General features: G+C 47.0%; 1 long non-coding RNA gene across 1 annotated transcript in view; it reads left to right on the forward strand.

Annotated features, from left to right (window-relative positions):
* The window catches only part of LOC132497526 (uncharacterized), a 157,395-nt gene that overhangs the window by 77,202 nt on the left and 55,130 nt on the right, over window positions 1–25,063 (forward strand). The gene's annotated exons all lie outside the window — the stretch shown is intronic.

Below are 25,063 nucleotides of genomic sequence, written 5' to 3' on the forward strand. Positions count from 1 at the left end.
GTCACTAAATCAGCTGACAATCTAAAAACAGACAAAGAAAATAGTAAAAACATTAAGTCAAAAAATTAAAAGCCAAAATGCTCCTCATTTTAAAATGAGGAGACATTTTAAGACTATCCCTAGCATGCAACATACACCCAGACCATCATCTGAACATTGCCTTCACTTAGTGGTATATTTTCAGCATAAACTGAAGTTAATGTAGATTGGTGTCAACTACTACCTGTCAGAAGATGCTGGAAAGCCATGTCACCATGAGAAATGGACCAGGAGAAATAAATAACCTCCAAAGTGGTAGTCTACAAATATTGACATACATGGCCAGGATGCTACATAAACAATAGCAAACATGGCACAGATATAAACGTCAGGGCCCGCACATTTACGTATCCTGGTTGATCTGCTTTTCATAAATCTGCTTAGCACTAATGACGAAGATGCATTTTTAATAAATTAATTTTGAATAGATGGCGCTCTAGAGGGAAGCTGGGACTTTCCTGCATGTTATTAATAGTGAAAGTGGAAGCATCCACTTAGGAGCACATCTGCAGCTGTAGAGATAGAGTTCCATCAAAATGACCCCCCTGACAGACGACCCGATCACACTGCAGATCCGTGTAGCCCCTCAAACCCGGTGGATTTTCACAGAAGTTGTCCTTTTGGACAGATGACCCGTTGTGTTTAGAGTACATGTTTGGAGCTGTACTATAGTCGTGACGACCACAATGGTCTTTTTTTTTTTTTTTTTATAAATTTATTTATTTATTTTTGGCTGCATTGGGTCTTCGTTGCTGCATGTGAGCTCTCTCTAGTTGGCAACGAGCGGGGGCCACCCTTCGTTGCGGTGCGCGGGCTTCTCATTGCGGTGGCTTCTCTTGTTGAGGAGCATGGGCTCCAGGCGTGCAGGCTTCAGTAGTTGCAGCGCACAGGCTCAGTAGTTGTGGCTCGCGGGCTCTAGAGCACAGGCTCAGTAGTTGTGGCGCACGGGCTTAGTTGCTCCGCGGCATGCGGGACCCTCCCAGACCAGGGCTCGAACCCGTGTCCCCTGCATTGGCAGGTGGGTTCTTAACCACTGCACCACCAGGGAAGCCCAACCACAATGGTCTTATCCACACGCCTTCTTCACGTGTTTACTATTGCGGGTGTGCAAGGCAGCCAGTGGGGCGGGGGCCCAGCACTGTCTGTGAGGACGTGATAGGAGGCTTTAACTGACACAAAGAGGATCGGGTCCACGTGCCTGCTTTATCCAACTGACCTAAATAGAACCAAGTCTTCCTCAATGCCTGCAGATTAATCCCTACAACCCCCAACGCTCGAATATCATGTTTACATGAAAGTTGACACTTTTCTAGGTCACCAGTGCCTAAAATTGGGTGACCCAAGAGCCAGAAGTAGTAAAAAGACTTGGTGGGTGCCTGCAAGGGCTCCATGACAGCAGGTGCTGCACGGAAGACTTCATGGGGTCTCCTGAGACCTAATTCCCTGTGGCCAAAATAATGTAAACTCCCAGTGGGCAGGGAAGTTTCTGCTTTCTGGGCTACTGAACACGCAGCGCCGATCAGAGTGGCTGGCACTTAGTAGGTACACACTCGATACGTTTGTGTTCAAGGAATGATCGAACGAATGGATTCAAGGGTTTCCACAATGAGCAAAATAGCTTCATTCTCTGCATTTTCTTTATCACCCAGCGTCTAACTGCCCGTCCGCTTCTTTGCAGTGACCTATCTTTGCAGTGATTTGGGCTGGTGAGGTAATTATCATTTGCCTTCTATAAATGAGAGAATTGTTCCCCCTACATTCACCAAACTCTTAGGGAAATCCAGGGAGCGTTTTCTGCATAAACATGCGAGCCTCGTAATATCACCGTCAGCCTTGTATTGAAAATTAATGACTATTTCATAAAATATTGAGACCTAAGACTGGCACTTAAAACAAGACCATCCTTTTCTCTTCCCTTAAAACCGCTCCCACTTAGATAATTGCCAGAGCTCAGCAATGTTGTGAAATAAACCTGCAAACACACTGCGATCAGAGTGACACTGCATGCCTGGCTCTCAGGCTGGCAGGCCGGTGGCTGGGTGGTTACAGCACCCATTAGCATGAGTTAATGAGTAAGCCTTCCCTTCACTGTCACATTCCTCTCCTGTTATTAGCCAAAACCTGAACTTTAGCTTAATTGCAGAAGCCAGCCCGCCCCAGCAGCTGAGGGCACGCTCTGCAATGTTGTGATTGCGTTCAAAGTGCTAATTGGGGGGGACCCTGACAGATAACACGCCCGGCAACCGGCACAGCAGAGAGCAGTAGGTGGGGTACTGGCAACACGGCTTCTGAGATGAAAAACTACATCTTCAAAAGCCCGGAGGATTTGCTTTTCCTCACACTGGCTCGGCCTTGCACATGGAGCCAGATTTCCCAAGTACAAGAGGATCTCCCATATCTAGCTTCTTGAATTTTACTTTAGTCTCTCATCAACTTCTCTGATTTTGGAATTGATCATTTCACTGACTCTGAATAACATCCCTTCCCTCTTGAATTCCAAACATCTGTCCTGAAGCCTCTGTTTGTCTCTCCAGAGATTTTACTTTCTTTAGCACCTAAACCACTGGAGAATCAGAACTATGTGAAAAGGAAAAGACATAGGTTTTTGTACCTGCGACTCTAGCTTCTGATTTTTGAATTTTGTTAAAACTCTTTTGTATTTGCAAGGTGCTTTGGTTCTGGAATATTTAGGATCTGCTCATCCTTCTGTAGTTAATTTATACAGCTTCATTACTGACTGGGCGTTACTTTTTTGTTTTGTTTTGTTTTGTTTTTGTTTTTTTTTTTGGCGGTATGTGGGCCTCTCACTGTTGTGGCCTCTCCCATTGCGGAGCACAGGCTCCAGACGCACAGGCTAAGCAGCCATGGCTCATGGGCCCAGCCGCTCCGCGGCATGTGGGATCCTCCCGGACCGGGGCACGAACCCGTGTCCCCTGCATCGGCAGGCGGACTTCCAACCACTGCGCCACCAGGGAAGCCCCTGGGCGTTACTTTTTTATGTGCGCATTTCTTCATCTTAGAAATGTATATAATCCTACCTGATGTGCACCTGCTGCCTGCATCAATTAGGATGACTTTGGCTGCAAGTGATAGTAAACAGCCAACTGGGTTAAGCTGAAAACAAATTCTTGACTTGTGTAATTGAAAAGTCCAGGGAAAGGGCTGGTTTCAGACATACGACGATTCAAGAGTTTAAATGTCATGGGCACTTGTTTCTCTCCTACTCTCAGTTTTCAGCTGTGTTCTCCTCTGTAGGCTGTTTCATTCTTAGCATGTTCCTTGGGGTCAGCAGATTGAGACTGTAACCCCACAGCGCGTTTCTCTGTCCCTCATACCCAATGGAGAGAAGAGAAATTGTGCTTCCTACACTTGAGTCTCATTGACCTTCACTGGCCAGAAGCGGGTCATGTGCTCCCCCCTGAACCAATCACTATGGACAGGGTGTGGCCAGAATATGCTGATTGGATGATCCTAGATCATCATGTGCTTCACTCCTGGAGTTCACATTATGAGAACAGTGTGAACTAAGCGTCTTGGGGAGGGGCTTCCCTGGTGGTGCAGTGGTGGAGAGTCCGCCTGCTGAGGCAGGGAACGCAGGTTCGTGCCCCGGTCCGGGAAGATCCCACATGCCGCGGAGCGGCTGGGCCTGTGAGCCATGGCCACTGAGCCTGCGCATCCAGAGCCTGAGAGGCCACAACGGTGAGAGGCCCGTGTACCACACACACACAAAAAAGAGGCTTGGGGGTCAGGGATTCCCCAAGCAAACTCAGGGTACTGTTACCTCAAGGTGGGAAGGTAAACACGGGGTGGCATAAACAAACATCCACTGCACTGTCACCGAAAAAGGACCACTAGTTGAAATTAGTAAAGCACTTTGAATCACTTGAATTCAAAAAGCAGTATGAATTCACAAGATGCAACAAATTTTCCTTTTTTTTTTTTTTTTTTTTTTTTTCGGTATGCGGGCCTCTCACTGTTGTGGCCTCCCCCGTTGCGGAGCACAGGCTCCGGACGCGCAGGCTCCGGACGCGCAGGCTCAGCGGCCATAGCTCACGGGCCCAGCCGCTCCGCGGCATATGGGATCCTCCCAGACCGGGGCACGAACCCGTATCCCCTGCATCGGCAGGCGGACTCTCAACCACTTGCGCCACCAGGGAGGCCCCAAATTTTCCTTTTTTTATCCTGACATAGGGAGATAGAAGTAGCACCGTGTATGAAGTAAGTGTTATTTGGCATTTGTCTGAGTGAGAGTATCATGATTCAATTGATATAATGTGACCTAAACTAAGTTCAAAACTGAGACTATGGTCCTGGCAGATAGAGGTCTTCCTTTGCCATCTCATATTTACCAGCATGGGCTACTGTAAGAAACAAGTTTGCGGTGATCAACTGATCCACGTTTTCTAGTCTTATCTTGTTCTTACCTACTGTGGACTTTGGGAAGGAGTCAATTAGAGAAGTCCTTCAGCCAGTATCACATGAGTAATGGGAGCATTTACATGATTGCTAATGGCAGAGTTTACACGATGCCTCAAAGCATCCGTGGTGATGTTCGCCAGCAGCACATTATGACTGATTATCGCTATAAATTAAGTTTATGTTGATCTAATTAGCAGTTAAAAGCTAAAGTAATATTTATACTGATACAAGTTCTATCAAAGCCATACTAGTGCAAACAGACGGCGAATGTTGATACAGTGGGAACAAGTTGATCTTGGAAGGCGGGGTAGTTTTGAAACTGAGATGTCCTGCTGGTATATAGTTGACCAAACTGCTTTGCAGACTTAGGGTCCATGACTCAGTCAAGCGATCCCCGCTGAGGGGTTTCCTTTGGTAGCTTTGGCCTTGAACCACCCGAGAGAGAGGAAAGAGAGAGAGGAAGTGCTGAGATGGAAGGTGACGTCCAGGTACAAGGTCAGCAGTGATGAGGACAGGGTCTTGCCAGTGTGGATCCTTTGTCCCAAGGGGCACCAGAGAGGAGGATGAGCTGTTTCATTACAAGAACATGATCTTCCTTGAGACAGTCTGCTTGGGGCCGAGCGTCATGGATGTGTAGGTTTCCTGCTCTGCCTTAGGAGATCCAAGGTGTGCAGTATCTCAAGGTCAGCAGCGTCAAGATGACATTCCTCCCCTCCAGAGTGGGGGCCAGATGCTCCCACCAGGCCCTCAGGCCCACTACCTAAGGGTGCCAGGCCACTCTGGTTTCTTCTCTGCATGTGACGTTTTTACATGCACTGTCCCTAATCCATAAGACTCTCCCCAAAGTCGATGGGATTTTCTTTACTTTAGAAATAAGGCAACAGAATGGAGAAGGGTAAGTGACTTTCAGGATGCTCAGTGCTAGTAAGTGGTGAGATGGAAAGCAGGTCTGAGGCCGGCTGCCTTTGAAGCCATTCTGCCCCTGAAGTATTCATTCGCTCAGAAACTATATGTTCATTCAACACATATTTTTGAGGACTTCCATCTGCCAGGCACTTTTCCGGGAGCTGTATGTACATCAGTGACCTGTCCCGTGGAAGCCTGTATTTCAGGTCTCTCCTGGGAAGTATGTGATGTAGTGAGGAGTAATCCTGGAAAGGCCAACATATGCTTGCTCAGAGCCCTCGCCCGTCCGTCTGCTGGGGGCAACCTACTCTCTCAAGGTGTTCCTGGTGGTCTTGCATCTCTCTTTGCCTGAAAACATTGGATGGAAGTGCTGATTACTTAGCACTTTGAATACTAAAAGGGAGGCAGTTGGTGGCTCTTGCAAGTTGACGGAAGCAAGAAATGGCGGTGGCGACCAGCTTTCCATCTCTTCTTGAGACGAGAAAAATTGTTTGTTGTGCCTCTGGTGGAAAGAGAGAGAGAGAGAGAGATGAGTGGAGTCCTCAACCCTGAATCTGGTCACGTCCCCTCCGCCTGCTCTAGGTGACCACTAGAACCAACATCTCCTGACAACCTATTAGGTACCAGGCGAGGTTTATAGGTCATCTTATTTAGTCCTCACAGCAGCCCCTGTGCAGTGGACATTAGGCTTCTAATTTTATCAACGAGGAAGCTGGGGAGCAGCTAGCTAACCCATCCACATGGATTCTAGTTGCTGGGCTGGGATCCAGACCCTGGCCTGTCTCACACCCAGCCGGGGTTGCCTTCCGACCCTCCTCACCCCGGCAGAGGGCACCCAGAGGAAGAAGGGTGAGCCACTGCCTGGCCTCCTTCTTCTCTGTGCTCCCTCCCCACCGATCTCCTCCCCGCCCCCCAGCCACCATGCTCCCCCAGGATGCAAGAGGGAACTCGTGTGCCATGAGGCTGCTTCCCACTAGCTATCTCTTTTACATTTGGTGGTGTATATAAGTCCATGCCACTCTCTCACTTCATCCCAGCTTACCCTTCCCCCTCCCCGTGTCCTCGAGTCCATTCTCCATGTCTGCATCTTTATTCCTGTCCTGCCCCTACGTTCTTCAGAAACTTTTAATCTTTTTTAAGATTTCATATATATGTGTTAGCATACAGTATTTATTTTTCTCTTTCTCACTTACTTCACTCTGTATGACAGACTCTAAGTCCATCCACCTCACTACAAATAGCTCAATTTCATTTCTTTTTATGGCTGAGTAATATTCCATTGTATATATGTGCCACATCTTCTTCTCTTTTTTTTTGTAAATTTATTTTATTTATTTACTTTTGGCTGTGTTGGGTCTCCGTTGCGGCCCGCGGGCTTTCTCTAGTTGTGGCAGGCTACTCTTCGTTGTGGTGCGCGGGCTTCTTCATTGTGGTGGCTTCTCTTGTTGCAGAGCACGGGCTCTAGGCATGCGGGCTTCAGTACTTGTGGCACGTGGGCTCAGTAGTTGTGGCTCACGGGCTCTAGAGTGCAGGCTCAGTAGCTGTGGCGCATGGGCTTAGTTGCTCCACGGCATATGGGATCCTCCCGGACCAGGGATGGAACCCGTGTCCCCTGCATTGGCAGGCAGAGTCTTAACCACTGCGCCACCAGGGAAGTCCCTGTGCCGCATCTTCTTTATCCACTCATCTGTCGATGGACACTTAGGTTGCTTCCATGTCCTGGCTATTGTAAATAGAGCTGCAATCATAGGGAGGGTGGGAGGGAGACACAAGAGGGAGGGGATATGGGGATATATGTATACATATAGCTGATTCACTTTGTTATACAGCAGAAACTAACACACCATTGTAAAGCAATTACATTCCAATAAAGGTGTTAAAAAAAAAAAAAAACGAGAAAACACAAAGCGGAAACTCCTGCCAGGGAAGCAGTTCCTCTCAAAGGGACACTGGTGACAGGCTTTCCATAGGAAACAGAGGATGGAGAGGCAAGACCTGCAGGAAGGGTGTTTCCCTTTCCTGCTTTTAAAAAGCTGTGTGAGGACTAGTGGTCTCTAAAAGGATATGGAAAAGGTCCCCCCACCAAGGCAGAGGGGGTTAAAAAGAGGAGTCACGGCTGTTCAAGAATAACTAAGAAAATTAACTGGGGGAAGACGTTTACTCTTTATGTCTTGAGGTTTTATCCAAACCAGCAATATTTGAGGGAGGGCTTGGATGTTGGAGATTTGGGTGCCGGGCAATCCCTGGGTGGGGTGGCAGAGGGCAGGTCTGTTCCTTCTTGGGCTCCAAGGAGCTGGGAAGGAGGGCGTCTTTCAGGCACCACTGGAGCACTGCCCAGGCAATGTTTGTTGACATCATTTTCTCCTAATTAGACCTTTTTAAAAGACAAGAATGTTTGTAAGTGAAAAACAAGGACCTCTCCGGAAAGGTGGGTGGTCCATCCTAGGGAATGATGGGGGGCTGAAGTCAAGTGAGGCATGACACCCCTTTTATGTTCCTGCAACTGCCAAAAGTAACAAGTGTGTTTCCTACACGAGGGTTAGAATTTGCTGGAAGACTGTGGACACTCCCAACTCCCGAGACTGGCAGCTAACGCTAATTCCCTCCTGGGCTGGTCTCATCTCGCCCTTCTGAACATGTCAGCAAACTCTGTCTTCATCGTTCTTCTGTCAGAGCACACCTGTGCTGCTCCTCTGTGGTCAGAAGAGCTTGGGCGGAGGGGGCGAGGTGCGTACCAGGTCCTGCTGTGCCGCCAGTAGGTGCGGTGAGGCAGGCTGTGGACAGGCCGCCTCGCGCTTCTGGACCGGATGCGTTCTGTCCAAAGTCCTTTCTCTGTAGTTCTATGTTAAGCATGAGGTAGAGGCAGGCACCTGGGCCCCCACACACTCACACACACCAACACGTATACACTTCCTTCTAGTGCCCAAGTAGTGACCGTTTTATTTTCAAGGGAAAAAGCAAAGGGTCAGACGATCCCTTCCTTAAAATCTGCTCAGGCTGCCCTTTGTTTGGGGCACCTCTGCGGCAGTGAAGGGGGGCAGGCCGGGCTTGCTGGCTTGGAGTGTGGTGCTGGGGCCCACCCCATGCTCTCTGCGTCTTTGGGGCCCAGCCACTCCACGTCTCAGGGCCTCAGGCTCCTTTTCAGGGAAAGTGGGGCGCAGGTGCCTCCTGACTCACAAAGCTTTGGTTGGGAATGACTGCATCAATACGTATGAAGCCGCTAGAACAGGGCTTGGCACCTGCCGGTAGAAAGAGCTACTGTTAGCTGTTAGCACCTCACCAAGCCAGGTAAACCTCTGGCTTCATTTCTGTTGGGATTTCTTCCCTTCTCATCTCAGCCCTCGGTCCTGCCAACCTAGGCTAAGAAATGTACTGACAACCATCTTTGGAAGTTCCCAGCGAAAGTCTCTTTCCAGTTCTGCCTTAGTAAAGTCATATTTTTCAGTTTCAACAACAAACAAAACCCAGCCAGTCCAAACCTCCTGCCACTGAAATCACTTGGAAACACAGTCATTAAAAAGCATGTTCTCAGGGCTTCCCTGGTGGCGCAGTGGTTGAGAGTCCGCCTGCCGATGCAGGGGACGCGGGTTTGTGCCCCTGGTCCAGGAAGATCCCACATGCCGCTGAGCGGCTGGGCCCGTGAGCCATGGCTGCTGAGCCTGCACGTCCGGAGCCTGTGCTCTGGAACGGGAGAGGCCACAGCAGTGAGAGGCCCGTGTACTGCGGGGAAAAAAAAAAAAAAAAGCATGTTCTCTGGTGCTGGGTCTGGGCCCTCTTCCTCAGTAATAATACAGAAGGAAAGGGGTTATGGCTGGCAGGAGTTTCTGAAGAAGAAGTTTCTGCCAGCAGTGGTCTTGCTATTAGGGTGCTGCCCTGTCCGCAGAGCTGGGGGACATTAGGCCACCCCAGGAAACCTCCCAGAGAAAGTGCCTGGGACATGCACCATCTGCCTGCAGCTTTGTCATTTAGATAATCAGTTGGTCAATTCATTAGAGCTGAGCCACAGGGAGAGCTTGGCTTTGATATCTGGGAAGAGGAAGGGTGCCCAGCAATGTCTTTCCAGGTTCGATTTGCCCTGCTTGACTGTCATTTGCTATTGTTTCTAGGGGGAAAAATGTATACTGACTGTGAGATCTTCCTTTGACGGTGTTTTCTGTTAGCTTACAAATAAATCAGGATAAATTTCAACCTCGTTTTACATTATACACACCACCCCCTCCAAAATAAAAGCCCTCCAACAAATTGCTTACATGCTAAGGTCCTGGATTCCAGTAAGGCTTTAATTTAGTTTAATGGACAAATAATAAATCCCTCTAAAGGCGGTGATTGGAATGGAAATGCTGACGGGTCCTTTCACAGTGACATGCTGCCTGGTGCCACTTTGACACGGAGAGATGGGGTGCCTGGGGGAGTGGGTGCCCCGAGTCAGGATGACGGAGGGGGAAGAGGCTGCTGAGCTCAGATGCGGTGCCTGGGCCCACGGGTCTCACATCAGTGCCGGAGTCAGCGGCACGAAGCCATGTGTCCCCAGCTCATGAGAAACAACATGTGGAAGCGTGAACCATTGTCATGGCGCTTGTGGCGTGATTTCCTGCCTCCCAGTTGGGGTCTTACTCTGTTTTACTCTGCGGAGCACAGTTAATATCACTCAGAGTCATAGAGGGTTAGATGTGGGTTAGATGTTAAAGGTCATCTCATTTCTAAGAGCCTGACCACAGCGGGGACCCAGGGTCCGAGGGAACCGTGCAAGAGCCCCGATTGCTCTGGCTCTTGTCCCACGCACTCACACTCACCAAGGGGCACTAACAGTCCCACCCCCGTCCGTCCGGAGGCCCCCATCTGTCAGCTGCTCCTCAACTAGCACCTGCCGTTTTCTTCCTCGCTGGTGACCCCCATTGGTGACAGCCCCCAAAGTCGCCTGATGGTCCCTCCCCACTGCCGTTGCCCCCAGGAAATCACCCCCATCGCCTGATGCTCTCAGGGAGCCGGGCCCTGCGTTGGGGAAGTAGAGCCTCTTTCCCCTCCCCCTCTCCTGTCATCTGGGAACGTGTGTGCAGGGCCTGTGCTTTGTGCCTCTTCTGGAGGATGGCCCCCTCTGTTTAGCTCACGACCACACGGACACAGTGGGCGGGGCCGGCCAGGGCAGGAGCCACTCCCACTCTCACTCTGCTTCTCTAACCCTTGGGCATCTCCTAACCTCCTTCCTCCTCCTTATTTCAAAACAAAACCTATGCAAGTCAGATTCTGCAAACCAGATCATTTTGGCCACGCCCACAAGTAGTTAGACATGTTACACTTTCCGTTTAGGTTAAAAAGCGTCTCCCGGGGGCTTCCCTGGTGGCGCAGTGGTTGAGAGTCCGCCTGCCGATGCAGGGGACACGGCTTCGTGCCCCGGTCCGGGAAGATCCCACATGCCGCGGAGCGGCTGGGCCCGTGAGCCATGGCCGCTGGGCCTGCGCGTCGGAGCCTGTGCTCCGCAGCGGGAGAGGCCGCAACAGTGAGAGGCCTGCGTACCGCAAAAAGAAAAAAAAAAAAAAGCGTCTTCCTTGAAATACTTTATCAGTATGGAGTCCAAGGTCCAGAGACACTGAACTGTAATCTTAGATATCAGGAAAGGCAGGTTTTTTGGTTGGGTCTCTGTATCCTTTTCCCTAAGGGCGTGCGGTGCAGAGGATGAGAATTAGGTACCTATGCCGCCTCCTGGGTCTGCTCTCTCCCCTCTGGATCTCAGGTTGACTGACACGTGGCTTTCAGAACGGAATTTCTCAATCCCCTGCCCAGATGCCTCTTGGTGTACCAGCACGCACAGGAGCCATCTCCTAAATTCTCCGACTACTCCATTCCTCCCTGCATGCAGAGGAGTGGGCATCTGACATCTCTGAACTCCCTGAGTATCTATTACTGGATTCTCACCAGGTTCAGATCAACCCATAAATAGGAAAACATGTCACAAGTGATGATAAAGAAGAGAGATTGTCCTAAAGGACACCTGCTGTCTAACAGAAGTTCTGATGCTGGGTGGACACAACACATGAGTTGAACTGAACCAGGGGATGGAGGTGGGGAGGATGGCAGATATGGCTTCACATCTCTGCATCACCATTCACTAGGAGAAGGGTCGTAGGCAGGTCACTTCTCTGAGCATCAGTTTTACCACCTGTAAAATGGGGATGATACCTCTGCTCCAGCATCATCATAGGCATCAGAAGTGAGATAGATAGTGCACACTTGTACATCCATGTTCACGGCAGCGTTATTTGCAACAGTCAAAAGGTGGAGGAACCCAGATGTCCATCACTGGATGAATGGATAACAAAATGTGGTATATATCCATACAACGGAATATTATTCAGCCTTAGAAAAGAATGTCATTCTGACACACAATACAGCATGGATGAACCTTGAGGACATTATGCCGAGTGAGATAAGCCAGTTGCCAAAAGACACATGATGCATGATTCCACTTACTTGAGGTTCTTAGAGTTGTCAAGTTGATAGAGACAGAAAGTAGAATGATGGTTGCCAGGGGCTGGGGGAGGAAGACGGGGAGTTATTTAATGAGGATGAGGTTTCAGTTTTGCAAGATGAAAAGAATTCTGGAGATGGATGGTGAAGGATGCACAGTGTGAATATAGTAAATGCCACTGACTTGTACACTGAAAAATGTATACAAAAATGAAAATGTTTTGGGATGTATATTTGACCACACACAAAAAAAATAGGTAGCACTCTTAGCATGGTGCTTGGCACACGGGCAGATGCTCAGCAGATGGTTGCTAAGTTCATCATCTTCAGGGGAGTGGACTCACGTCTGGCTCCACTGGGAAGCAGCTGAGACAATTTATGTCCCTCTTTGTGTGGCATTTGCTCCATTTGTAAAAGATGACTCACATGTCTCCCTTCTTTCCTATGTGAGACCCAAAGGCAATTGATGGATATTTAGGGGATATTCAGGAAATATTTAGTGTAAGAGGAACGGGAATGGGAATGGAGCTAAGATACATTAAGCACTTTCTCAACGTGCTCTTTGGAAAGAGAGCTTTGTGTCCCCTCCGGCCCGCCCCCAGCTGGAGATCTTTGTTTTATCCAGACACCAAAAGCAAAAGGTAAAGCTTGGATCACCTGTTCATTCATGGTTTGGAATCTGCTCATTGAGGCCTTTTTCTTACAGAAAGTCCCCTAAAAACAAGAAAACATTTTCTTCTGTCCAAAAAAATGTAGCCCCAGCCTGGTCCTCCCTCCAAATGGTCACTAAGAAAGCAAAATGCCTCGAACGCTAACAGAGCCTCAATTCATTGCTTCCAGAGCCTGTAGCGTTTTATACTCACTCCTCGAGCATAATCAGGGGAGTGATTCTGAACCTTGTTAATCAGAAAGGGCCCTTTAAAAATGTCATGCTGTCAATATAAAACTTGGCTAAATTGCATTATAAATGCCAGATTCAGTCAACTAACACATTTAACACTGTTTCTTAAGTACAGTTTAGATTTTATCCGTGCCAGGGAGAATGAGAAAAATACCTCAGGAGAGCCAACGCCCGTGGATGCCTTGTGCTAAGCTCACTGCCCCCAGAGAGGGATTATAAATATTTAATTCCAAATCCAAGCCACTCTTCTCCTAGCGCTATTGTCAATAAGGTGTCCCCACCAAAGTTGCTAGCTTTACGATTGGATGATGCTCATAGCTAAGAAGGTTACAAGGGGTGAGTGTCTTAGACCTGTTTTTCAGTCAGCAGAGAATTCCCGTAACTGTTGTTTTATACCAGAGAGGAAAGGTTTCTTGTGAGTCCTGGGCTGAGCATTGGATGCACACCTGCCATGGGAGGAAAAGGCTTCCTTATTGATATCTATAGAGTCCAAGATAGCCCTCCAACCAGAAACCACCTTGTTTTGGGGAAGATTCCTTGTCACATAGAAATGAACAGAGAACTAACCTCTGCATTCTCCTCCCCTCCCACCAAATAAAGCTATTTCTACACCCTTTTGACTAATTTGATGGTACCTTTTTCCTGTGATCCTGTTCAGACTTGGTCTGGTTTAACTGGAAACCTTGAGCTCTCAGTTTGACTAAACAGCACAAGAGAAAGCACGTTAAGGATCTGAAAAATGGTCATCAAACATTGTGACTTCTGATTTAAAAAAAAAAAAAAAAAAGGTTTGTCTCAGGATAACTAGATGACTTTTTCCATGGTCAAAGCATTGCTTATTCCAAGATGAAAGGTTCTAAGTATACACGGCAGGGTAATACTTTGAAATATTAACCAATTTTCATTTCTCCCCACCTCCTTCCTTTTCCCCATTTCCTTCTTTCAAGCTAGACTGTTCTACACTCATTATCTCAAGAAGCAATGACATAGGTGAAGCTTGGAGTGTTTTTCAGGCTTCTGAATTTCAAAAGTCTTGTCCTCAGAAAAAAATCTGAAGACCTTGTATACATTATAAAATAGCATTTACTGGAAACTTTCTATGTGCTGGGCATGATTTAAAGCATGTTTTTATGTATGTTAATTTTCATTACAACCCAGTAAGATAGGTATTATTATCATCTCTATTTTACAGATGAGAAAACTGAGGTAACAAGAAATGGAGTACTTTGCCCAGAATGGCACCTCTGATGCTATAGGCTGAATGTTTGTGTCCCCCTCAAATTCATATGTTGAAATCCTAACCCCCAAGGTGATGGTATTAGGAGGTGGGCCTTTGGGAGGTCATGAGGGTGGGACCTTCATGAATGCGATTAGTGCCCTTATAAGAAACATCCAAGAGAGAGCTCTCACTCCTTCTGCCATGTGAGGTTACAGCCAAAAGATGACCGTCTGGGAAACAGGCCCTCACCAGACGCTGAAATGTGCGTGCACCGTGAATTGGGCTTCCCAGCCTCCAGAACTATGAGAGGGAAGCGTTTGTTGTTTGTGAGCCACCCAGTCTATTTTGTTAATAGCAGCCCGAACAAACGGAGGCATCTGGCAAGTAGCAGAACCGACTCCCTAATACGGTAGAGCGCCTCCAGAGCACACATTCCGGAGCCCTGCACCCACCCGCTCCTCCCTGTGCAGGAGGGTCACTGGAGAACGTGTCCAGCATCACCACCTGGGAAAAGGAAGGGGCGTCAGCAGGACTGGGTAAAAGAGGAAGTTGGGCTGGGAGGCAGATTGTGAAGGCCTCAGCTGACCCCAGGAAGGGCTCTGGAGGTGGAGGGGCCCTTCAGCATTGTCCCACGTTGTGGTAAGGCATTTGTGTTTATACGCCGGCATCAGCCAGCCAATGGATGAGGGCTGCCCCGAGAAGGCTTTGGGTTGAGCTCCCACGAGGGCTCCCAGCCAGGGCTGTCGGTGGCAGCGCTCCCGGTCACTGGGGGATAAGACCTTCCGTCCTGGAGGGGGTCTGGGCGGCACACCACAGCATCCACTACAGAAAGGAGGACGGCCAGAAAGAGTGTGATTGCCAGCCTCGGCCTGATCCTGCAGCATAAATTATGCCTCAGAGTTTGTGTCAACTCGAGATAAGAGAGCTGAGCTTTTATATTTCCTCACCCATCAGGCTTTGGCTAAAGACCACCCTGGGAGGGGGAGGTTTGGATATAAACTCCTGGACCCTTCAGGCTCTCTGCATGTGTATGAGCTTTAGCTCACGGAAAGCAGTTCCAGCAGCCCCATGGGGGAACTCAGAAGAGAGTCACAGGTGCAGGACATTAAAAGCAAATGCACACAGAGGCAGGAGATGGGCATCAAAGGACAGAAGGATCTGCGTGATCTGGCTGAGGCACCCACGGTGTCTGCTACAGCTCCTGTAGATCTGAAAGGATTTCCCAGTTTGGAGGAAAGTGATGAGCCAGAGGAGAGAGATGGGGTCACTAGGAAAACGCCCTGCATCTGCTAGGAGAGCCCTGGGCCTCAGGGGTGTCTGTGGGCCGGGAGATGGAATCTATGTTTCACTCTCAGGGGGAGCCTTGCAGGGAAGGCAGACTCTGGAGTAGAGAGGGCTGTGTAGGGGGATTGGGACGGCGTAAAGGACTCCATGGACCTGGGAGAGGCAGGGAGGCAGCTGGAGTTTTCTAGAGTTTTCAGCGTCTCTGCATGAGTAGGAGTAGAACAGCCTGTGAATGAGAGAAGACAGAATAATGGAGTAACATGGAGGCTGCAGCCAACTGTGTGGCTGGGTATCTGGGGACCAGGCCAGCAATGGGCATCTCAGTGGACGCTAGGGTGAATACAGAGCAACAGGAACCTATACCCTGCCTGGCATCTTGGTAGAGCATTGTCACCGTAGAGTTTACATGGAGAAAGGGGGGGACCATGAACTGACCAAACATATATGCCCCAAGTACCTGGACAGATGGAGACTCAGAATAGATATAGATCTGAAGAAAATGAAAGGAAATTAAATTTCTTATCTATATGCGTTTATGAGCTATTTGTTGCTGCCACATGTATAACTAGGAACAAGGTCTCTTAGAAACCTCTGAACGATATAGTACATGGATGCTTCGGACGACAGGTGTTTGTAATGCTTGTTTTCGCTCAGCGTAATTACTGTTTCGTTGACGGTTTCCTTTCCTTACGTGAAGAAGGAGTTATGCTGTGATGCAAGGACTGAACCAGCTGATTGAGGGACAGATTACACAAGTAAAACCCGGGCCCCTAAGGCAGAGAACATACTTTATGTATATCACTTTGATTATTTGTCTGCAGTTTTGACATCATAACCCATGTGTCCAACACAGCACCGCGTGGGCACACACACACGTGCATACACCTCTTCTGAGGCTGTTATTTCTTTTTCTTTCTTCCTTCTTCATGCTACAGTGAATTGGAAGAACAAAAAAGCTAAATACATGCCAGCTTAGAGCCGCGAGGGTGTGTGTGTGTGTGTGTGTGCGCGCGCGCACGCGTGTGTGTATGTGCGCTGCTTTTTTCACCCGAGGTCTCAGAGCTGGTTTCCTGCTTGGAGCTTTTCTTGTCTGTTTCAAAGCCCCCTTCACAAGCTTAACACTGACAAGGAGAACAATGGAAAGTGAGCTGGAGCTTGGAAATGAACAGAAAGAAGTGACTGACTTTGGGCTACTCCGGTGGGGTAAATGGACTATAAAATGCAATTTTAAATTAAATAGGTGCTTTATGTGCAACACAATATTGATTTTGTTTCCACAGGCAGAGGCTGAAGAATTGCGTGCAGTCCATTTGTGTGTGTGTGTGAGCGTGTGTGTGTGTGTCAGACAATTTAGGAAGTATATAAGGGTGTTTTAATTTAACTTAACTGCCCAGGAAGGACTTAATGATTAATATCTTTGGTTTTCAACTCTTCTTGGTCTTGAAATGATGACTCTTCCGCCTTCTGACCTGTATGCTGGTAAAGCCTTTGTCAACTCCTTTAAAAAAGTCCCTCCTCTCTCCCCATGCTGGTGATGGCAACATCACCCACCAGCCGAACACGTCTGCTGTTTCGCTGTCATGCTTTCACTCTTTTCCTCACAAGAGAGTGGCAAGACAGGCCACACCCGACATTCAGAAGCAGAAAGATATTGGTACCCTTACATCATAGTACCACCCTTTCACATCTCCGGAAAACAAAAATAAGATGTACAAGGTCACATATAGGGGACCCTGGGATTCCTTCTCCAAACTGCTGTTTGAAAAGTAGCTTCAGTAACATATAAAAGGAGAGTTTGAACTCTGACCTCCTGAGCAAAGCTGGGAGAGGGAGGATGTTTGTCTTCACTGCCCTCGGTATTACCACCTGTGAAGACCTGTCTACACACCTTTTAAACCCTTTTAGCAAGACGTGCGTAGCTCCAAACCAGGGTCTCATATTTTCTAGAACATTCTATGGAGCAGAAGAGTGACCAAATTAACGTATTTTCACTAAGAATTCAACGCATGTGAAGTTAAAAGAAAAGAAGAATCCTTGGAAGACACCTTCTAATCCTTGGCGGGGAGGGGAGGGGAGAAGAGGCCTCCTCTTACACCACCTGGGGGGAAGCATTTTGTGTATCAAAGTCTTAATCTCTACACCCCGTGATTGAGTCATTCCTTTTTCCAGGACTTTATCTTAATGAACTAATTGAGGATATGCACAAAAACGGATGCATCTGGATTCACGGTAGTGAAATTTACAACAGAATGGCCACCAACTGAAAGTAACCTACATTTGAAAAAAAAATAGAGTGCACTAAGATTCTGTAGAGGCAAGAGGCAGAAGCCAAGACCAGCCAGCCTAAGCAAAGGAGGGGGGTTGGTGATGCAACGACAAACATGTCTCATGGGACTGAGGTTAGGAACACAACTGGGCAGCCCTGACTTTGACATCTGTAACTTTCGGCAAGAGGACAAAGGAAGGTCCCCATTCCAGTTGTCTCATATTTAAGGGTTATAACCAAGCTATAAATATAACATTTGAACAGTTAAATATAATGAGCTGATTCCCTACCTTGACAAATATACCTTCACAACAATCTGGAGAACTAGACTTCTCAGGGTTTTGTGTCAGAAAATGCAGCACGTGGAAAGCCAGAATCTCATCCCAGGCCCTCTGGTCCCCTGGCGCTGACTGGCCCTTTTTCTCTGTTCACCTCCTGGTCAGCTCTACATCTTGAGGGACCTTGCTGACCATCACATGTGTGGACTCACCAGCCCACCCATTCAAGTCCATTCTCACCCCCTGCAAATTACCACGCTAACCTAGTCTTTGGATCTAGGGGTACATGTACTAGCAAGGTGAAATGCCGAAACCCAGGGAAAGGGTCCCCAAATGGGCTTGGGCCATTTGGGCTAGGAGTTCAGGGATCCTGGTTTTTTGGAGTATGGTTCAAAGAAGAAAGTACAGGTTTCAGTTGGGCACCTCCCTTAGCCCCCATGGGGAGGGCTTGGCTAGAGGGAGGGTGCAGCAGCGATCCTAAGATGGGGGCTCCAAGGCAAGGGGCTCAAGACAGGGGCCCCCTGTTGCCTGAGTCAAAGACCGTCATGCAGCTGGTCCTTGGGAAGTGACTGGTATCTCCTTCCTCTGGCTCCCTTAACAAAGTACCACAAACCAGATGGCTTACAACAACAGAGATGGATTCTCTCACAGTTCTGGAAGCCAGAAGTCTGAAACCAAGGTGTCAGTAGGGCTATGCTCCCTTCAGAGGCTCCAGTGGAGAATCATTCTTGCCCTTCCACCTTCTAGTGGCCCCAAGGTGTAGGTGTCCCTTGGCTGGTGACAGCATAAGTCTAATCTTTGCCTCTGTCCTCACATGGCTTCTTCCTCTGTCCCTGTGCCCCACCTCTTCTTATAAGGACACCACTCACTGGATTGAGGGCCCACCTTAAATCGAAAATAATTTCACCTTGAGATCCTTAATTAATTACATTTGCAAAGACTTTCTTGTAAGGCTATATTCCGAGGTTCCAAGTGGATAGGAATTTTAAAGAGACAACACTATTCAACCTACTACAGGACTGAAACCTGAACATGAAAAATCACAGACAACCCATGGAGTTACTTTCCTTCCATCTCTTGTCCCTGATTTTTTCATCTGTATCTTAGTCAGCTGTTTATTTCTGCTTCTCCTTCCCCATGGGAAGTTATGGCTGCCTCCCAGCTACCAAAAAATGTGCATAATGACACAAAAAACTGGGAATCTATAGGCCCCAATTCCAAATTCCTGGGAGAGAGAATCTTCCTGGCTGAGGTTGGAAGCCTGGTCTACTCCATGCTGATAAATGTTGACCAGAGGAAGAGAGTCAAAGCTGTATTACAGCCTTGGAGCGAAGGCAGCTAACTGCCGGGGTTGGCTTATGGACTGAAGGGACACCGACTGTCTGATACATAGAGAATTGGTTAAATTACGGCACAGCCATAGGAAGGAAGACTGTGTGACTATTAAAAATTATGTTTTAGAATAAATGTTAATGGCAAGGTAACATGCTGCTAATTAAGTGAGAAAAGCAAGTGCTGAAACAGTGTATGTATAATATTGTACCCATGTGGTTAATAAACACACACACACACACACACACAGACACACAAAGAACTGAGGACAGAAGAATGGACATCAAATATTTACAACACCGTCACTAGACAATAGATGATACACCGGGTGGGGGGCGATTTCCTTTTTTTTTTTTTTTTTTCCAAAAATTTACTGTTAAATTGTTTAACATTTTATTAAATATGCCTGAAGAAGGACTTCTAAGAAAAAAATAAAGACTTAATAATAGTGGAATTTAAGACATAAATAAGAGAAAATTTAGGGTAGTAAACCTAAGGGATGTCTATTGGGATATTTGCCTAATACACAAAGATTCCTCTTTTTTTGGACTTTCACTGGCACCATCAACTATAAACTTTGTCTCCAAAGGGGCAGACATATTCTCTCGCCTAGACCAGAGACGCAGAACAAGTCAGTCTGCAGGGAGGAGAGAAGAGAATGGGGCTGATGTCAGAATAGGGGCACAGATGAGAGAGCACCTGGGCACACTTCAGTCCGATCTAAACCCTCCCCAAGACCTGGTGACATTTCTGCTCTTGGGTTTTTTTCGGATGCTTCTTTATATTTATAGCAAGTGTCTTTTTGTATTTAAACTAGCTTGAGTTGATTTCTGTTGCTCGCAAAGAGGTTTTGTTTTGTTTTGTTTGCGGTACGCGGGCCTCTCACTGCTGTGGCCTCTCCCGTTGCGGAGCACAGGCTCCGGATGCGCAGGCTCAGCGGCCATGGCTCACAGGCCCAGCCGCTCTGCGGCATGTGGGATCTTCCTGGACCGGGGCACGAACCTGTGTCCCCTGCATCAGCAGGCGGACTCTCAACCACTGCGCCACCAGGGAAGCCCTCGCAAAGAGTTTTGATCAGTACAAGATCCTTCCCAGTTCCTCCAAAACATAACCCACAAGTGACCATGGCCTGGTACACTCAGTTCTAAAGAAGAGTTCAGTAAGTAAAAGCTTCAGATCTGAGACCTGATCTTTTGGATAAAGTTAGACCCTTGTGCCTAAGGCACAAGCAGGTGCATCAGAAAAAAGTAATGAAAACAAGAAGTTGATGAGAAACAAGGGACTGAGCAGGGGGCAGATCAAAGAGAAAGGCAGGGGAGGGTGAAAAGGAAGCCATATGATGAGAGTTCTAGAGTCTAGGATGCAGAAGTCACCCCCATCACTGACCTTCATTGATCTTCAATTCACAATCCCATGTGCAATCTGCTTGCCTTTTATGAAGGGTGGATGAATTCCATAGTTGAGTTGATCTTCCTTGCCTTCAAGTTGGCCAGCATACCATCCAACTCCTGTGTGTCCAAGTTCCTTCCACTGGTCACAGCAACCATCCAAAGGCCCCAAATATTGGCCCTCTGGGAGGGAGGTTATTTCTTAACACCATCCACAATGAATAACTGCAGACTGGGCAGTTGTGTTGGCCCCAGGTCAGTTTTCTTTATTGACCACAATCCAAACCAACAACTCATGAACAGCAAGTTCCATTTCCCAGGACTCTTGAAGAAAATGTATCCCAGGGACCACTGAAAAAGTCAAGCAACACTTCTGTATGGCCCATCAGATCCCAGTGTATCACTGTCAATATTTAGAAATAAATTTCACATTAATAGATGATTATCCATTAAATAAAATAAGAATCCACGAGGCCAAACTGATATAAATAAATTTTTTTAAAAAAATAAGAGGGAAAGGGAGGTGGAATGCCAGCTAATAAATGTAGAAGGAATGGCGAAATTAGAAAATTATCATTTGGCAAACATCACAATGACAATTGATTCAGGTAAGGAACATCAATGGATGCTACTAAACCTGGCCAGTGAAAGCTTGATGACAAACAGGATATTGACTTAATTGTTAAGTATCTCCCCACAAGATTATTTTTAATTACAAAGAGGAAAACAGTAACTTTTTAGTGGAGAAGCCGAGAAGACTGAACTTTAGCCGAGTGATCAAAGTCAGCCTCACTGCTAATGGAACCAATCAAGTTCACTTGCCTCCTGATACAATGGGTGAGGGGGACACATGTCTTCTGTGACATTCCTGCCAAAAGTACATAATCTGAATCTAAACCTGGGAAACGTGAGACAAATCCAAATGGAGGAACATTCTGCAAAAATTTCAAGTTCGTAAAAGACAGAGACTCTAGAGTGATTCTAGTTTAAAGGAGACTAAAGAGATGAGACAGTTAAATGCAGCACATGATCCTGGACTGAACCCTGAACCAGAAAAAAAATTATTTTGCTATGAAGGACATTATTAGGATAACGTCTATTAACTAGATAATATTATCTGAATGATTTGGGGGCAAAAGGACATAATAACTGCAGCTTAGTTCAGAAAGAAAATTATATCAATATATCCATATCTATATCTATATCTATACGTCTGCATATCCATCCATCCAGAGAGAATGACAATGCAAATGTGGTAAAGGCAAATGTTAACATTTGGGGAATCTGGGTGAAGCTATCATGGGAATTTTTTGTTCTATTTCAACTTTTCTCTAAGTCTGGAATTATTTAAAAATAAAAATAAATACCACTCAAATCCCTTCGGACCAAGCACTTGTGGCCCATTTTCCCAATAGCTGATAAAATGTCATTCTGTGCCAGCAAAGTGTCAGCTTCGACTTTCTCCTGAAGCTGACTCCATTCCTTTCCCAAGTCCCACTTGCTCCTCTTCCAGCTCCTTGGCATTTGTCAGCCCTGGCCTTGTCCTAGGCTGTGAAGTCCCCCCGACCAGGCCTTCCCATGGTGCCCATGTGGACAGCCCCCTGGGACGCAGCCTCTGCTGGTCTGTGTGGGGCTGGGGCATCTGCAGTCTAGCTCAGGAAGCCAGGTGTTGTCCTGGCATCTTGTGGCACCATGGCGACAGGGGGCTGCCCTGGGCTGCTGGATGGGAGGAGGAACCCTGCTCCAGTAAGGATCTAAATATAACACTGTGGGAAGGAGATGAGAGGGAAGTGGCGGCAACATCTTAGCTTTTCCTTCCTTTCCAGGAACAACCTGTAGAAATGTTTTAAAGAGCTTTTCTTCCTCATCATTACTATCAGATGTATGTTCTCCTGGGTTTCTTGGTACTTCAAGAGAATTAATCTTTCCCTACTAGACTTCACAATATCCCCTGTCCCCTACACACACACACACACACACACACACACACACACACACACACACACACACACACACACACACACACACACACACACACACACACACACACACACACACACACACACACACACACACACACACACACACACACACACACACACACACACACACACACACACACTGGCTCCCTACACAAGACTTCCCTGGGAGCCCATCTCAGCCTTATTACTCAGCACTCAAATTCTTTAGCTTTATTGTTGCTCCCCTGGGGATTTGATCCCAGTAAATCCTTCACCTCCAGAAAGAGAGAAGGAAACTAAACAGCAACGGTTCAGTGTACATCTGGGTACAGTCACCGCTCAGCAGCACTTAGCAGGGTGCCAGGTGTGGGCAGAGCAATGCGGGTTTTCCGGGAAATTCTAAGCGCCCAGGGTCAAGTGTCTGTATCCGATTCTGTCAGACACATCGTAGAACCTCGGAACTTACGTGCTGATGGTAAATGTCCTTCACAGTTAGTTGTCTCTCCTTAGGGTTTTCAATAGGGCATTCATTGAAGGTAGGAAAACATAAACATTGATGTCCCTGAAGGGAAATGAATGGAACACTTCAGACGTGATGCCAGACGGTGTGGTCATCATGCCACCGTTCTCCATGGATTTATTTGGGCAGCGATGCAGAACTGCCAGGAGCCAGCCCTCGGACACCCATGACGAGAGCTTCAGCGGGTCACCGTCTGGATGAGATTTGGCTTGAGATGGCATTGGGTGGCACCGAAGGGAGTTGGAGGGATGGTCGAGTCTGAGAACCCGCTAAGTCATGAGGTGAAGCCTATGACTGGGGGCTGCTTGGTCTATAGCAGAGACGAGGGGCTCACACACCACGCATGTGACATGCCATCTACTTTGGAAAGTAGAAGGAAGACACCAAGGGGCCAGAGATGTCACAGGGAATTTATGAGGACCGTTGTTTTGAAGGGACCTTTCAAGAAATTCCTTTTCCTTGAAATGCTGAGCTCACTTAGAGCTGTGAGTGAGGACTAGCAGGGTTCTCTGCCCCGGAGGATGGGGGGAGATGGTGACGGACACCCCACTTGGAGGTAGCCAGCTGCAGTGGACTTGGGTGAAGAAATGCTGGGAAAGAATTTGGTTCCTCCTAAGGAGCAACAGGGTAGGACTGGTGGATGATTAATACTACATGACTTCTTGTGAGGCGTTCTCAGGACGTTGTCCAAATCTTTTCTTGATTTGGGTTTGTGTGGATCTCTATCCTGACCATTCATTACAGAAAGATGGGTTGTTTCAAAGCCTGACTCAGAACGCTGCTGGGGTATGCATCTGAGTCACTGGACATCATAAAATCCTATCTTGGTGCCAATAGGAGAAGATGCTTTCAGAGACTGCGATGAAGTTTCACTTTGAAACCTTGTTTTGAAATCCCTGGGGAATGATAGATCATCTCAGGGCAAAATGGAAAAACTGCTAGTGTAGCTAGCTAGTAAGCTAGATTTCGTTCTCAAAGTTTGGGACCAAGGTTTTCCTGGTAAGCAACCTGCTTATCCCCAAAGAGAGGTCAAGCATTTATCCAAACTGCAAAAATATCAAGAAAGCAGGAAACAAAGTGAGTTTAACTTGAAAATATTTCACAATGTTCACATAATCTGTCATATGTTTTCTCATGTCACCCTCACAACAGTCTTTAACAAATGTGTACTGTCTTTCAACAAATATTTCTGAATGCCTCATAGGCTTTGTAACCGGGGATAACATGGGGGAACAGACAGACATGGTCTCTGCTCTCACAAATTTAGCCTGTCCTAAAGAAGAATACAACCATTATAAATGCTACTTAATCCCAAGGTGGAATAGCAATCTCTTTCTTCAATTTTACTGAGGGAAAAACTGAGGCTTACTGAGGTCCAGGGATAATTCTTCATGTCCAGAACTAAAAGAAAAAGCTATTGCCTCTTCTATTCTGTCATTTTGTTTCTTAGGGCATATAGCTTCCATTTGACTATTTTATTAGATAACATTTCTTTGTCACACAAAAGTAAGTTCAGGAGAAAATGTGCAGTGTAAAAATAACATATTATAGGAATTTATTAAATCTAGACAGTTTTCTCCACTTATTCTATTTCTGGCCTGTTTTTGTTGTATCAGTAATTTCTGATAAAATATCAAGGGTTCTCGTTTCCATTACATACAATTGCAGTGGCACTAAAACCTGCAGAAGGCACGGCTAAATAAAACTTTGCAAATCTATCCTTTCCTACAACATGTTGCCAGTCCCCAGAGAATCCTTACAGAGAAGATTCACAAAAGTAGATGGTTTTACTCCTTTCTGGCTACTCAGTGCCTAGAACGATGCCTGACACATAGTCACCAGATAAATGCTGAATAAATGAATGATTGGTCTCTCTGTTGTTTTAAGAAAAGAAAGCCCTATGTTCTCCTTCTTTCTTCAGACAGAACATGATCTTGAATTTCATGAACTGCCCTGATTATTCACTTGAACGTACACAACCTATAAAAACCAATGTCAAGGTGAAATTGTCTTAACCCTACACATAAAATTTCAATTAGCCAAGCTAATTAAGGAGGAATGATTTCCAAATAATTCCAGAAGTTA

This window comes from Mesoplodon densirostris, chromosome 10 (assembly GCF_025265405.1).
Source record: "Mesoplodon densirostris isolate mMesDen1 chromosome 10, mMesDen1 primary haplotype, whole genome shotgun sequence".
Taxonomy (NCBI): domain Eukaryota; kingdom Metazoa; phylum Chordata; class Mammalia; order Artiodactyla; family Ziphiidae; genus Mesoplodon; species Mesoplodon densirostris.